Consider the following 12381-nt stretch of genomic DNA (forward strand, 5'->3'; position numbering starts at 1 on the left):
CATCATGAGACAGAGCCAAACAGAAACCCAATTGGGGAAAGCCATAAAGAATCCTTGAAAATGTAACAAGTGTTTCCAAATCCAATCAAGAACCCCCAAGATAAGCCACAAGGGCCAAAAGAGGAAAACCTAAGAGGTTTGATGGAGGAGACTGAAAGAAAGCTAGAACCAGAACCTAGACATGTGAAGATTTTTGACACAGAGTTTCCCAACGCAAGTGCATCCTCATCACACAAACCATAAACCGTTAGCCATACCTAGTATCATCCGAGAAGAGAGTTAGGACAAGACATCAAAAAGTGGGCATACACCTTTCTTGTTTGAAAGAATGTTTAGTGAGGAAATGCCTGATCCCATTGAGGAAGGGGAGATTCCATCCTCACCAATTCCTAGTCAAGGACCTACACCTCACGAAATGCCATTAAATGTTGCCAAGCTAGTGGATTTCATGTCTTCAGAGTTTCGAACCACTATCATAGCGAAGTTATAGGAAGATCTTCAGCTATTCTTTGCACTTCAAGCATTCCTCAATGGGGAGCTATAGATTGGATTATCGCAGTTTCACTAGAACAAAAAAGGGGACCTTCGACGTAGGTTTCGAAGCATCCCGTCGAAAAAACTGTTGATATACGCGTTGCTACAAAAACGTCGCTATATGCGTCGATATACGCGTCGAAAGGTAATATTATCGACGCATATTTCGACGGCTTAGCGACGCATATAGCGACAACCATCACAAAAAAAAAAAATCTTGGGTAGAGGACAGGCAGCCTGGCCTGTGCCCAGTGAAAAGATGGACACAGCCCAGCCAGACTGCCTGTCCTCTGCCCAAGAAAGCGAGCAACACCAAAATCAACCGTGCTCCCGCAGAAATTTCGGCAGAGTTCCCTTCGTTTTTACATAAACTTTTCAAAAAAAGCCATATCATGTATACGTCTCCTACATGCTATCCATGTAGGATCTCACATGAGATTTAAGGCCAATGAAAGAAATGAAATGAACTTTGTGCAAAACCATAACCGTACCAACTTAAAACCATAAGCATAACGAACTTAATTTGTGCAAAATAATAACCAAATTAAAACCATAACCGACCATAACCACTTTGATCAAAACCATAATGCAGATAACCATAACCATAAACAAAACAATAACCATAAGCATAACGAGAAAGTTAAACATAACCATAAACAAAACAAGAACCATAACCATGTCTATACAAGAATAGGAGAAATAACCATGTCTATACAATGACAATGACAATAACCATAACCATAAGGGAAACAATAACTGTCTGATTAATAACCATAACCATATATGTCTATACAAAAAAGAGACACAGAAGCATGTCTGTGTCTTACAAAGCATATATATGAAATCCACTGATGACTAGGCGTCACAACCAGCACATAGGACAAGTCACAAAATTAGTATTGATATTACTTCACATATACTTATTTAATTAAATCAAACTCACACATATTAATGTCTCACCTCAAGCGATCAGCGAGACTCTAAGGCCTCCCAGTCTACAGGCTCTCTTAAAGCATCAAAATCATTCAATACTTCATAGATACCTCTGCAATATCCATCTGTCTCCTCCTGGCGTGTCAGGGCTTGATGCATCGCAAGATTCTGCGTTTATACAAAAATCAAAGTAATAAGAATACATGATTCATGACGTTTTAAAAAACGCCATAGCTAGGATTGGATTAGAAACTCACAAACTCATAGTGAAAGGTGTCGAAGCCTCCACTGCCAAGATGAGATGTTCCCCTAGTCATCTGTCGTATCTGCGCGGCCTGACGCTGTTGTCTGAACCGCGTGTCCGCTGTCCACTCATCCTCCTTGATCTGCTGCCACGTCTCGTGTGGGATGCCCGAAGGCTTCCGCGAGTCGGTCCTGAAAGCCTGCCGAGCTGCATCTCGTCGATGTTTCACGGTGTCTCGTGCAACACCCTTGTGAGACCGCGGGGGACTGGACCATGCAACTCTCCACCCAACCGTGCCATATATAGACTCCTAGCCCCTAAATATAGTGCCCCTTGACCGCATGTCCATCCTGGCCCTTGGCCCTGCCCTTGGCCTGACATTACTCCCCCCTTGGAGAAGCGTTTTCGTCCTTGAAAACACAAGTGGTAGTATCTTCGTAAGAACACTGATGTTTTCCTTATTGGAATCCTCTACATGGGCCAATTGTCCATATGACCGATACTTGGTGCAGTGAGGAGGTTCAATGAAACCAAGAGCAACATCTTGATTTTCAACATTGGTGTCCTTTTGCAACCACCCGTATCTAAATGGTAACTCATGATAACTCATGTGAGTATCTTGAAAAGCTCATAGCTACTGAAAGATAGAATAGGGAGTGTCCTCATGTCAGACTTCTGAACATTTTGGAACACACAGAACCACATGTTCACCCCTAACAAAGGTTACATGCCAACATACTCTGTCAGCATCCTACTAAGTCCTTGACTTATGAAACTATCGGTATCCAACCCCACCACAACAGGTGTTCAAAGTTGAAAACCTAACCTAAGCAAATTCTAGAATACGGAGAGGATCACCTATTCAGAATGCATTGTGCTAATGTATGCTCTTAGCAGATCCTTTAGCACGGTTTACTAACGTATGCGCTTAGCATATCCTTTAGTACTAAATAGAATACTTGTAAGCTGCCCATCCAACGTGGTATGAATAACAGCAGTAAGAGTGAGGTACTTTCCCCAACCACTTACAGACAGTCTTCCACGACTGACGACAAACTATGACTCAACCATTGAGTATCCAGCCATATACTCGATATGAAATGGAGACAACCAACTAGGTTGAAGGTAGATTGGAGGTTCCAGCAACCAATCACTAACATCCATGCTCAGCCATCACCTTGTATGGCAGGGTGTAAACTCATACGAAATCTGCAAGAGAGATTGCACTAGCAATGCAAAAGGGTGCGGAAAGAATAAAGTCCATGGATTTGCATGCCGCTCCAAATAAATTTGTGTTAAACACTAGGGCCCATAACACCTAGTGTGCATGCATTTAACACAAACATATCCAAACCGCATTCCATGACGAGACTTTCCACGATACTTACATGAAAATCTTGCAACAAAGTTGGACCATAATAGAATGTGACAACCCGGTCACACCTAGGAACCAACCATGAGACCTTCTCATGAACGTAGCATACTTTGCAGCAAAAGTTGGACCATAATAGAATGTGACAACCCGGTCACACCTAGGAACCAACCATGATATATTCTCATGAACGTAGCATACTTTGCTATATGTAGAAACGACCCTCCGTTAAGGTGGTTTCACAGCACTTGTAATCACAACAAGTCTGTACTTAGTACCCGACAATTTTTGGCCACTGAAATTGTTCCTGATACTGTGTGCGTCAATTGGTCTAATGAATGGATGCGACCAGCACCTAAGGACTTCGTCGCGACACATCATTTCGAATTGGGCGCCAGTGTCAGTCCCAGAGACTCATATTCTCCACATGTGGAATATGTCTCAAGTAAGGATGCCAGGAAAAGTGGCATCCATCAAGTACGAGTTGTACTTGTGTGTGGAGGTAACTACGAACACTCTGCGACGCGAGTGAGAGGGACCCTCATTATCATGCTCCACACTGGCTAAACCAAACTCCTTGAGTTCCTAGACCATGTTGTATCCCATGTGACAACATGTGCCAAATCAAACCCTACAAGTAGGTTCGTAACAGCATAAGGCAGAAAGGTAGATTGGACGCTTGGCCCAAAATACTTTGTGTCGACATGCCCTTGGCATGGCTCTGTAACATTCAAGCGTACTTATACGTCTTGAAAAAAAAACAAGCAAATCATACAAAAAATGGAATAACACCAAATTAATAGATGCGTACCTGGAGGTTTGAACGTAATGTTCACTTACCAGTATTCAAACGGATAGGAGCACATCTCCTACCTGAAAAACAAACAACATTGCAGTGGGAACCGTGGGTGTTGCCTTCGCAATCCAACCCCTTTGGTTAAAATCTACGTAGTCAAACCCCTTGGTAAGACCCTTTGTAGAAACTGCTCAACTAGCAGGTAACGGCAACCAACATAGTTAACCGTGTACATAATGATTGGAATCAACTTGAAAAGTTGAGTTTGTCCGCTACCGCGTGGTAGATTGCGGAATTCTTTCCTTGAAAGTCTAACTGAGAGAGATCAAATTGTGATCCTCAATGCAGATCAACTGTGATCCTCAATGCAGATCAATTGTAATCCTCAATGCAGATCAACTATGATCCTCAATGCCTATGGAGTGATGTAGCAGTCACCCGTCGGGTCGTACCCCAAAACAATATGTCCATAGACACTCCGTAGGGCTATAGAGAGAGCAGGAAATCCACACAAGTGAACTGCCTAGCTCGTGTGGACAGCCATGCTGTCACCACTGATTGCTGCATCTATACTTCCTTGTATAGATCAGCTGCTATGAGTTGAAGATTTATCAAAAACTCAACTTGAGTGTCGCACTGAAATCATGTAGTGCAAAAATGACACTGTAAACATCCTAAATGACAAGACCCTTGCTTGTCCATTAATGTCGATGTATACTTCCCTGGGTAGATCTGTTCACTCTTGAAAACAAGCACCCAAAGAATGTGAGCATTGGGATCTTACCCTAGGTCTGACAATGGCTCTTAGCCTGTGTGGCTCATAGCCCTTATGTCAGTTAGTGTTCAATCGACAAACCGATGAAGACTAATTTGAGTAGCATCTTAACCACGTGCTAGCTGAGAGTTAGAGCACCTTGGCTCAGGCAGACTCACGAGAAAAACATGTATCAAAAGCTTCTTAGAGAATTTTCATTTTTCCCTTAAAGAAAGAGAGAACGAGAGAAGAAGAGCATGCTGGGCTGAGGAACTTTCCTTAAGTTTTTAGAGTGTGTGCCCAAGCTGTGTGCTCTGACGCATCTTATGCCTAACGTGCATCGTATCCTATAAGCATGCAACAAGTTTCTGCTATGAGTCTCTCATCGAGAGAGGTAACAGAAAAACACAAACAAGTCACAAACTGACCCACCTATCGTGTATGTGGTTGTGACGACACCAGTGTGACCTAATGATAGCACTTTGCCTGTGAATGAAGTCCAAGTTTTAGGTTCTTTTAAGGGTTGTTGGGTTTGAGAGCAACCCAAAAACCATCCAGAACGTATCTTGTCCTTGACAAAGGATCTGGTGTTATAGCGGAAGCATGTTTCCTGAGGTGGTAGAATTGATTCTACCTAGCTAGCATGCCGTGCATACATAATCTTAGGCCCTTGGCAAAAGTGATTGCCTCAAACGTAAGAGCCCAAACGAGAAGTGCCTTGCACAACCTGCATTGGTAGTGGGACATCATACCGCGATATCACCACACCTAAAATGGGAGCAAACTGCTGGTCATACCAGTTCCCCAAACTTGCGTGCCAATACCCTTGATGCCAAAGCAATGGGCAATAGCATGGCACGCAGGAGTAGCCTTGCTTCATGTCGAATTATCAAAGCACTGTGCTTTATGCGACCAACAACATGTTCCAAAGTAAACATGCAAAACATGCAAAACAAACAAATTTAAAATTTGGCTAACCTGGTTATCCTGCTGTAACCGGTTTTCATGAACGCGTGATGGAGAAACACATTCCCATCAGGCTCGTAGCCGATTCTGCTGTGCGAGAGAGAGATGGCGTGTGTATCATATACACCTTTTGTGCATAGAATGAAATAACAATGCAAGGAAATTGGTAAATCCTTCCCTAGTTTGTATGCTCTTAGCATATGCCAAATGTGGGGAGTCTCAATGCAAGATGCATAAATTGAAGCCGTGCTTCACATATTTACTTATGAAATTCTTGAGAGCTCATAGCTACTGGATATTCATGCTGGCAGATGTATGTCATATCAAAAGAAAGTCGACCTTGTCGAGCATTCACAAACCATATACCTTGTCTACTTGTAAATCTCATTAAGTACTCCTGTCGACGAATCTTACTTACCGCCGATTTCAAGAAACGGGGGCAATTAGTCAGCCGTGCCGACCATGTGTGCCGCTGTCGGCTGCCCTACTCATGCTGGGTTCTAGGAATGATAGTCCTGATCATTCATTCCATTGCATACGAGAGTTATGAAGCACTTGCTCAATAACTACTCTACTTCATGCTGTCAAGGGCCTTGCCCAATTTGCACCCAATGTGGAATCGTGTGAGAATTTCCATGCTCTTACCTCCTAGGTTTGATTGCCATGGTTCGTGATAATCACCACATGGTGCGGTTGAACGATGTATACGTATGGAAGCCTTGCTTCGCCGCACCCCTAAACTCAGAGGTAAAGAAAGAAAGGCTCTTGCCAGACATTCCTAAAATCGGCCATGCCGCTCATCAATCCAGCCATGCAAAACAGCGGTGCATCCATGATGCAAAACAACGGTGCAGCAAGATCAGTCTCCGGAGCCAACAAGCATATTGTAGTCGCCTTGAAATCGGCCATGCCGATCAGCGATGCAACCATGCAAAACAACTGTGTACGCATGAGTCTAAGTAGGCACCGGCCTTGCCATTACATCAAAGATGAAGCTTGGAAATTCGATCTATTTAAGTCTGCAAAAGAACCTCACATAGGGATTAAGAAAATCCTTGGAATGACGAAAAAAACCAACCTGATGAGCATGGCGTTCGTCCGTGTACGCGGCAATCATATCTTCCTATTTTGATTCCCTTGCGAGAAACACCTTGAATGCCGCATATGCTTCTCTTGTCGAAAACCTCTTTGGTAACCGAAGAAACCCGGAAATTGGGGTATCTCCATGAGCGGAATATCAGAATTTGCATGGCTCCTTGAGCAGTCTGTGTCCATGGCCAGGAGATTTGTCTAAGCAGCATAGGATTTCGAGCCCTTTCATGGTCGAAAACCTCTTTGTTGCTCCCGTGGTGCGCCCTTGAGGCAAGACCACCATGCTCCCTTGATGAGTGCGGCTATGCGTCGAATGTCGGGGACGCATGCAAAATCCGAGCCAAGAGCTTTGGAACCACCAAAGTCGGGTTTTCAGAAAATACCAAATTCTGAAAATATTACCAACAATGGCAATTGCTGCTCGGATTGAGGATGAGAGCAGTAGCAAAACGGTGTTCCCCAACCAAAACAAGGGGGAAACAATCTCTTGTAAGGGCCGGATAGGTGTGGGTGGCCACCTTAGGTTTCCCTAAAAAAAATTTAACGAATTCTGTGTGTCGCAGTACTGTCGGCCGACCTGCGCGAGCAAGGTGATGCTTGCAACTCACCATGGCGCACAATTTGGAGACCGGCGTAGTGACGTAAAAGCACTGGCATGGCAGGGCGCTCCCAACGAGCCACACATCCCTCGATTTGATGCAGTTCGAAATCCTGAGCTTCCCCGACTTGGGGTCCCTGCACACGCCGACTTCGGCCTTCTTCCCCGACTAAATCCTGCACGTCCTCGACCTTGTTCTTCTTTGCATGCCTTTGCATGCCTTCACGGAAGAGACTTCATGCAGCCCTCCGTGCCTTCTTCCCACCTTAAAGCGAGAGATAGAGAGATCGGGAGAGAGAAAGAGAGAGAGGAAGGATCGCCATGCATACCTCCGCCATAGCTCTGATACCAATGTGAGACCGCGGGGGACTGGACCATGTAACTCTCCACCCAACCGTGCCATATATAGACTCCTAGCCCCTAAATATAGCGCCCCTTGACCGCATGTCCATCCTGGCCCTTGGCCCTGCCCTTGGCCTGACAACCCTTGATTCACCTCCTCGGAACAACCTTTGAACCCGGAGCAGGCTGGTACTCTCTCATGATGGTCTCCACTATATAACTGACTTTGTCCTCATCCTGGTCAGGCCAAGGCGTCAGAATGCTGGTCGAAAATTGCAGCTCCGTAAGTTGGCGAATCCGCTGTCTCATCTCAGTCCCGACTCTATCCATGTCAACAGAACCATCTACCCGTACAGTATAGAGCTTGGAGGCACTAGGATCGTGTGCCCCCCAAGGTGTCCGAGGTGTGCCAAGAGGTGTGTCGAGAGGTGTGTCTGGGTAGGATGAGGGTCGTGAGCAAGGAGGGGTCGAAGAATCTGTGGACCCTCCTCCACAACAACCACCACCTTCACCCGACGATCGCCGAGATCGGCGAGTGCGCCTGTGTTGTGGAGATGAGGATGTACCCGCCTCTGCCGCACCCCTAGGTGTCAAAGCGGTCGTGATGGGAGACCTCACAGGCGTCGTAATATAGCGCCCCTTGACCGCATGTCCATCCTGGCCCTTGGCCCTGCCCTTGGCCTGACAACCCTTGATTCACCTCCTCGGAACAACCTTTGAACCCAGAGCAGGCTGGTACTCTCTCATGATGGTCTCCACTATATAACTGACTTTGTCCTCATCCTGGTCAGGCCAAGGCGTCAGAATGCTGGTCAAAAATTGCAGCTCCGTAAGTTGGCGAATCCGCTGTCTCATCTCAGTCCCGACTCTATCCATGTCAACAGAACCATCTACCCGTACAGTATAGAGCTTGGAGGCACTAGGATCGTGTGCCCCCCAAGGTGTCCGAGGTGTGCCAAGAGGTGCGTCGAGAGGTGTGTCTGGGTAGGATGAGGGTCGTGAGCAAGGAGGGGTCGAAGAATCTGAGGACCCTCCTCCACAACAACCACCACCTTCACCCGACGATCGCCGAGATCGGCGAGTGCGCCTGTGTTGTGGAGATGAGGATGTACCCGCCTCTGCCGCACCCCTAGGTGTCAAAGCGGTCGTGATGGGAGACCTCACAGGCGTCGTACCCGTAGGCGTCCCCCCCCCCCCCCCCCCCCCCTCCCCATAGGCGTCCCCCCCATAGGTGTCCCCCCCATAGGCGTCGGACCCTTGGGTGTGAAGCCCCGGAGGCGTAGTACCCGTGCCTCTGGCTACCCAATACTGAGAAGCCTTTGCCATCTGACTGGGCGTCATCCGTGTGACGAAGCCCATTAATGCATCTGTACTCATAGAAGTGGGATCTGGAAACTGGTCTGCCATACTAAAGTCCTGCACAAAGAAAGTAAAATAAAGCGTCAAAACACCTTTGTTTAAATTAACTTTAAGCTTAATTTTAAATCAACGTCTTCACACAAACACTTACAGACCTAGGCCTCAATGAGTGAGGCATCATCGATAAGATCTTGCACCGTATCATCGTCTATCTCTAATTGCAGACATAACTCTACCCCAACTCGTTCTGGCAGATTGTCTTCATCCATTGCATCTTCATCTACAAGTGTCAATTCTGCCTCGTCTGCATCATCCCTCGTATATCTGTCAGCTTCCTCTGCCATACCTTCGTCCATCTCATCTAATGTCACAGTAGTATGGACGTCGTCTGACCGACTTTCCTCCAGGAGCTCTTGCCCTTCAAATACTTGTTTATTTCTTGGAGCAACCTGAACCACAAACCACCATTGTCACTCTCGAGGGTCCGGTACACAGACCACTTGCTCGCAATGTTTGGGGAGAGCAAATGTGTCGCTCGCATCTGTCCAAACCTTTGTAGAATCTATTTGCACAAGCTTGTTTCCATCTCTGCGTACCGTTGCATTACGACCAGAAATCACCTTGAACCACTGCACATCCAACAAAAACATCTCAAACCGCCTGAAGCTGACTTTCAGGATATCTGACACCAGACCACAGTAATCCAGGTTGCTAGTGCTCTCATTCGTGTCTCTGGCACTGGCCCTACTCTTTTGCATGAAACTAACCATTGCCCCACTGTCACGTGTTTCTTCTGCTGTCAATTTGTTGTGTTCTAAAATGCTTCCGTGCGACCACAATGCCATGTATGTATGATACTTCCAGTCACATCCAATAGCTAGCTCTTCCTCTTCTAGAGATATGGGTTCTCCGATCTGTATAGCTGCTCTCACTGTCTCGCCAACTGCATCTTGTTTGTAGCGCATTGCTCCGCACTTAGGACACGACAAACAATCTGCGAATTCATTGCAAAAAATAATGCAATCATTTGGACATGCATGAATCTTGTTGTAGTCCAAGCCAACTGAGGTCAATAGTTGCTTTGCGTCTGGCTTGGAGGGGGGCATTTCATTGCCAGTCGAGAGAAGTTGCTCCCGCAACAACCTGTTTAAGCCACATTAAATTAAAAAGCTCTCCAAGCATGTCACAGTTGCAATCGGAAAATCTCTTTTGTAAATTACGTACCTAAACAAAGCAGTGACGCTTACATCTGACCACCCGTACACTGACTGAAGATTCAAAAGGCCAGACAAGTACGAAGCATAGATATTTTGGCGCCTTCATAGATTGGTTGACGTGCCAACTTCCTCAACATGTCTTCAGGAGATAGGTGCAAGGCTTCTGGTGCTGTTTCGTTAGCGTTCTCCTCGCTTCTCTGGAAGAAGGCATCCAGCATCTCCTCCATGCCGTCGTCTTCTGTCTGTAAGCCCTTTTCTGCTTCCATCCTTGGTTCTATGTTGGTCGGACCTTCACGCATAATCCTTTCTCTCTCTCTCTCTCTCTCTCTTGAGAGCTTTGGTGACTTGACTCTTGAGGATATGTATATGCATTGTAAGAACCTCTATGAGCAACCCAATGTTGATAAGATGGAGGGTTGTAGCTCCCTTCCATTTATGTCTCCCTTCTTTACCATTGAAGATGTATGCCGCGCGCTTGAGAAACTTGCTACTCGCAAGGCAAGTGACCTTCAAGGTGTCAAAGCTGAAATGATTAAATGGACAAGCAAGAAAACACGATATTGGATATGCGATATGTTTAACCTTGCACTTCAGTATGGCATGCCTCATGATTGGAGTGCAAATTGGATCAAACCTTTGCACAAAGGAGGAGATGTAAACAATGTGAACAACTATCGCACTATAATGGTTGGTTCTTTGATGGCAAAGTTATTTGGATGTATCATGGAGATGAAGATAAGTGAATGGGCTGAAAAGAATGGCAAACGTGCGCTTGGCCAAGCAAGTTTTCGAAAGCATCATAGCACTATTGATCACCTTGTCACTCTTCGAGTTCTTATGGAAGCGTCTCGATTGAAAGGAAAAAAGTTGTATTGTTGCTTTGTGGATTTCAAGAAAGCTTTTGACATGGTACCGCGAGGAAATCTTTGGAGACGTATGCAAAGCCTTCAAGTGCCGAGAGAATTTATGCATGCAGTCTTTCGCATCTACCAAAAAGTGATATGTCGATTACGTATGGGAGATGGAATTTCAGAATTTTTTGCAAGCACTATTGGTGTCAAACAAGGATGCCCACTTTCCCCAACCCTCTTTGGGCTACTCATTGATGAATTGGAATACATGGTTCTTGATTTTATGCAGCAAGAAGGCATAGAAGAGGTTAAGATTGGAAATGCGGTGATCATGCTTTTGCTTTATGCCGATGATGTAGTGCTCTTGGCACATACCTTAGAAGATGCACAAAAGCTTATGAGTGTCTTGGAACGCTTTTGCCTACATAGCGGGCTGATCGTGAATGGATCCAAAACCAAGGTTATGCTTGTAAAGACCCTCAATGACGAAAATCCATGCATTGTATACAACAATGAGAAACTTGAAGTGGTAGATCACTTCAAGTACCTTGGCCTTGAGGTTCCATCCAATCATAAATGGAAGGATTGTGCAATGCGTCGCTTGGAAGCCGGAAAGAGGGCTTATTATGCATTTGAGAACATGTGCAATGCAGGAGAGATGAAGTGTTGGGCTCTCAAAAAGTACCTCTTTGACACATTGGTGACACCGGTGCTTCTTTATGGAGTGGAGGTGTGGGGTGGAAGCATCGGGAAGTCTACTTGGAAAGAGTTTGAGAATGTCCAAAATCGTTTTCTCACCAACTTTCTCCAAGTCAAGACACAAACACCCTACATGCTCTTACTTCTTGAGTCCGGATCGCTTCCCATTGAGGTCTTGGGCATGGAAAGGGTTGTGGAGTACATGCGTAAGACACAACGTAGCCCTTTGCATCGACTTCCTAGAATCGCATATGAAGCAAGTCAAAAGGTTCAAAAGACATGCAAGAGCAAAATACTAAGTTCGGGGTGGATGCTTGATATCAAGAAATGGTTTGGAAGATGGGATGCATGTCACTTGGTCAAGGATGCGTCGATCGACTCCCAAGTTAATGAGGCCTTCTTACAACGCCAATGTATCATGGCTTGGGAGAAATCTGGAGGTTCTTGCTTCAGCCATTACACCACACACGTTGCCCCAAACTACAAATCTCTCTTCTTCTCGGAACGAGGTAACCGAACCCATTCCTACATCCTTGAGCCCATCCCGTTGAGTGCGATCCGCACCATTGCCTCCATTCGTCTTAGCTCCCATTCTCTACGCTGCGAGACAGGACGTTGGGGCAC

The 12381-nt window shown here is 45.8% G+C and overlaps 1 pseudogene; it reads right to left on the minus strand.

The window, feature by feature from the left end:
• Window positions 1-1559: 1559 nt before the first annotated feature.
• Window positions 1560-9171, minus strand: LOC147462559 (uncharacterized; annotated as a pseudogene).
• Between the last annotated feature and the right edge of the window lie 3210 nt (window positions 9172-12381).

Source organism: Adiantum capillus-veneris, chromosome 2, assembly GCF_014529385.1.
Source record: "Adiantum capillus-veneris isolate H3 chromosome 2, ASM1452938v2, whole genome shotgun sequence".
Taxonomy (NCBI): domain Eukaryota; kingdom Viridiplantae; phylum Streptophyta; class Polypodiopsida; order Polypodiales; family Pteridaceae; genus Adiantum; species Adiantum capillus-veneris.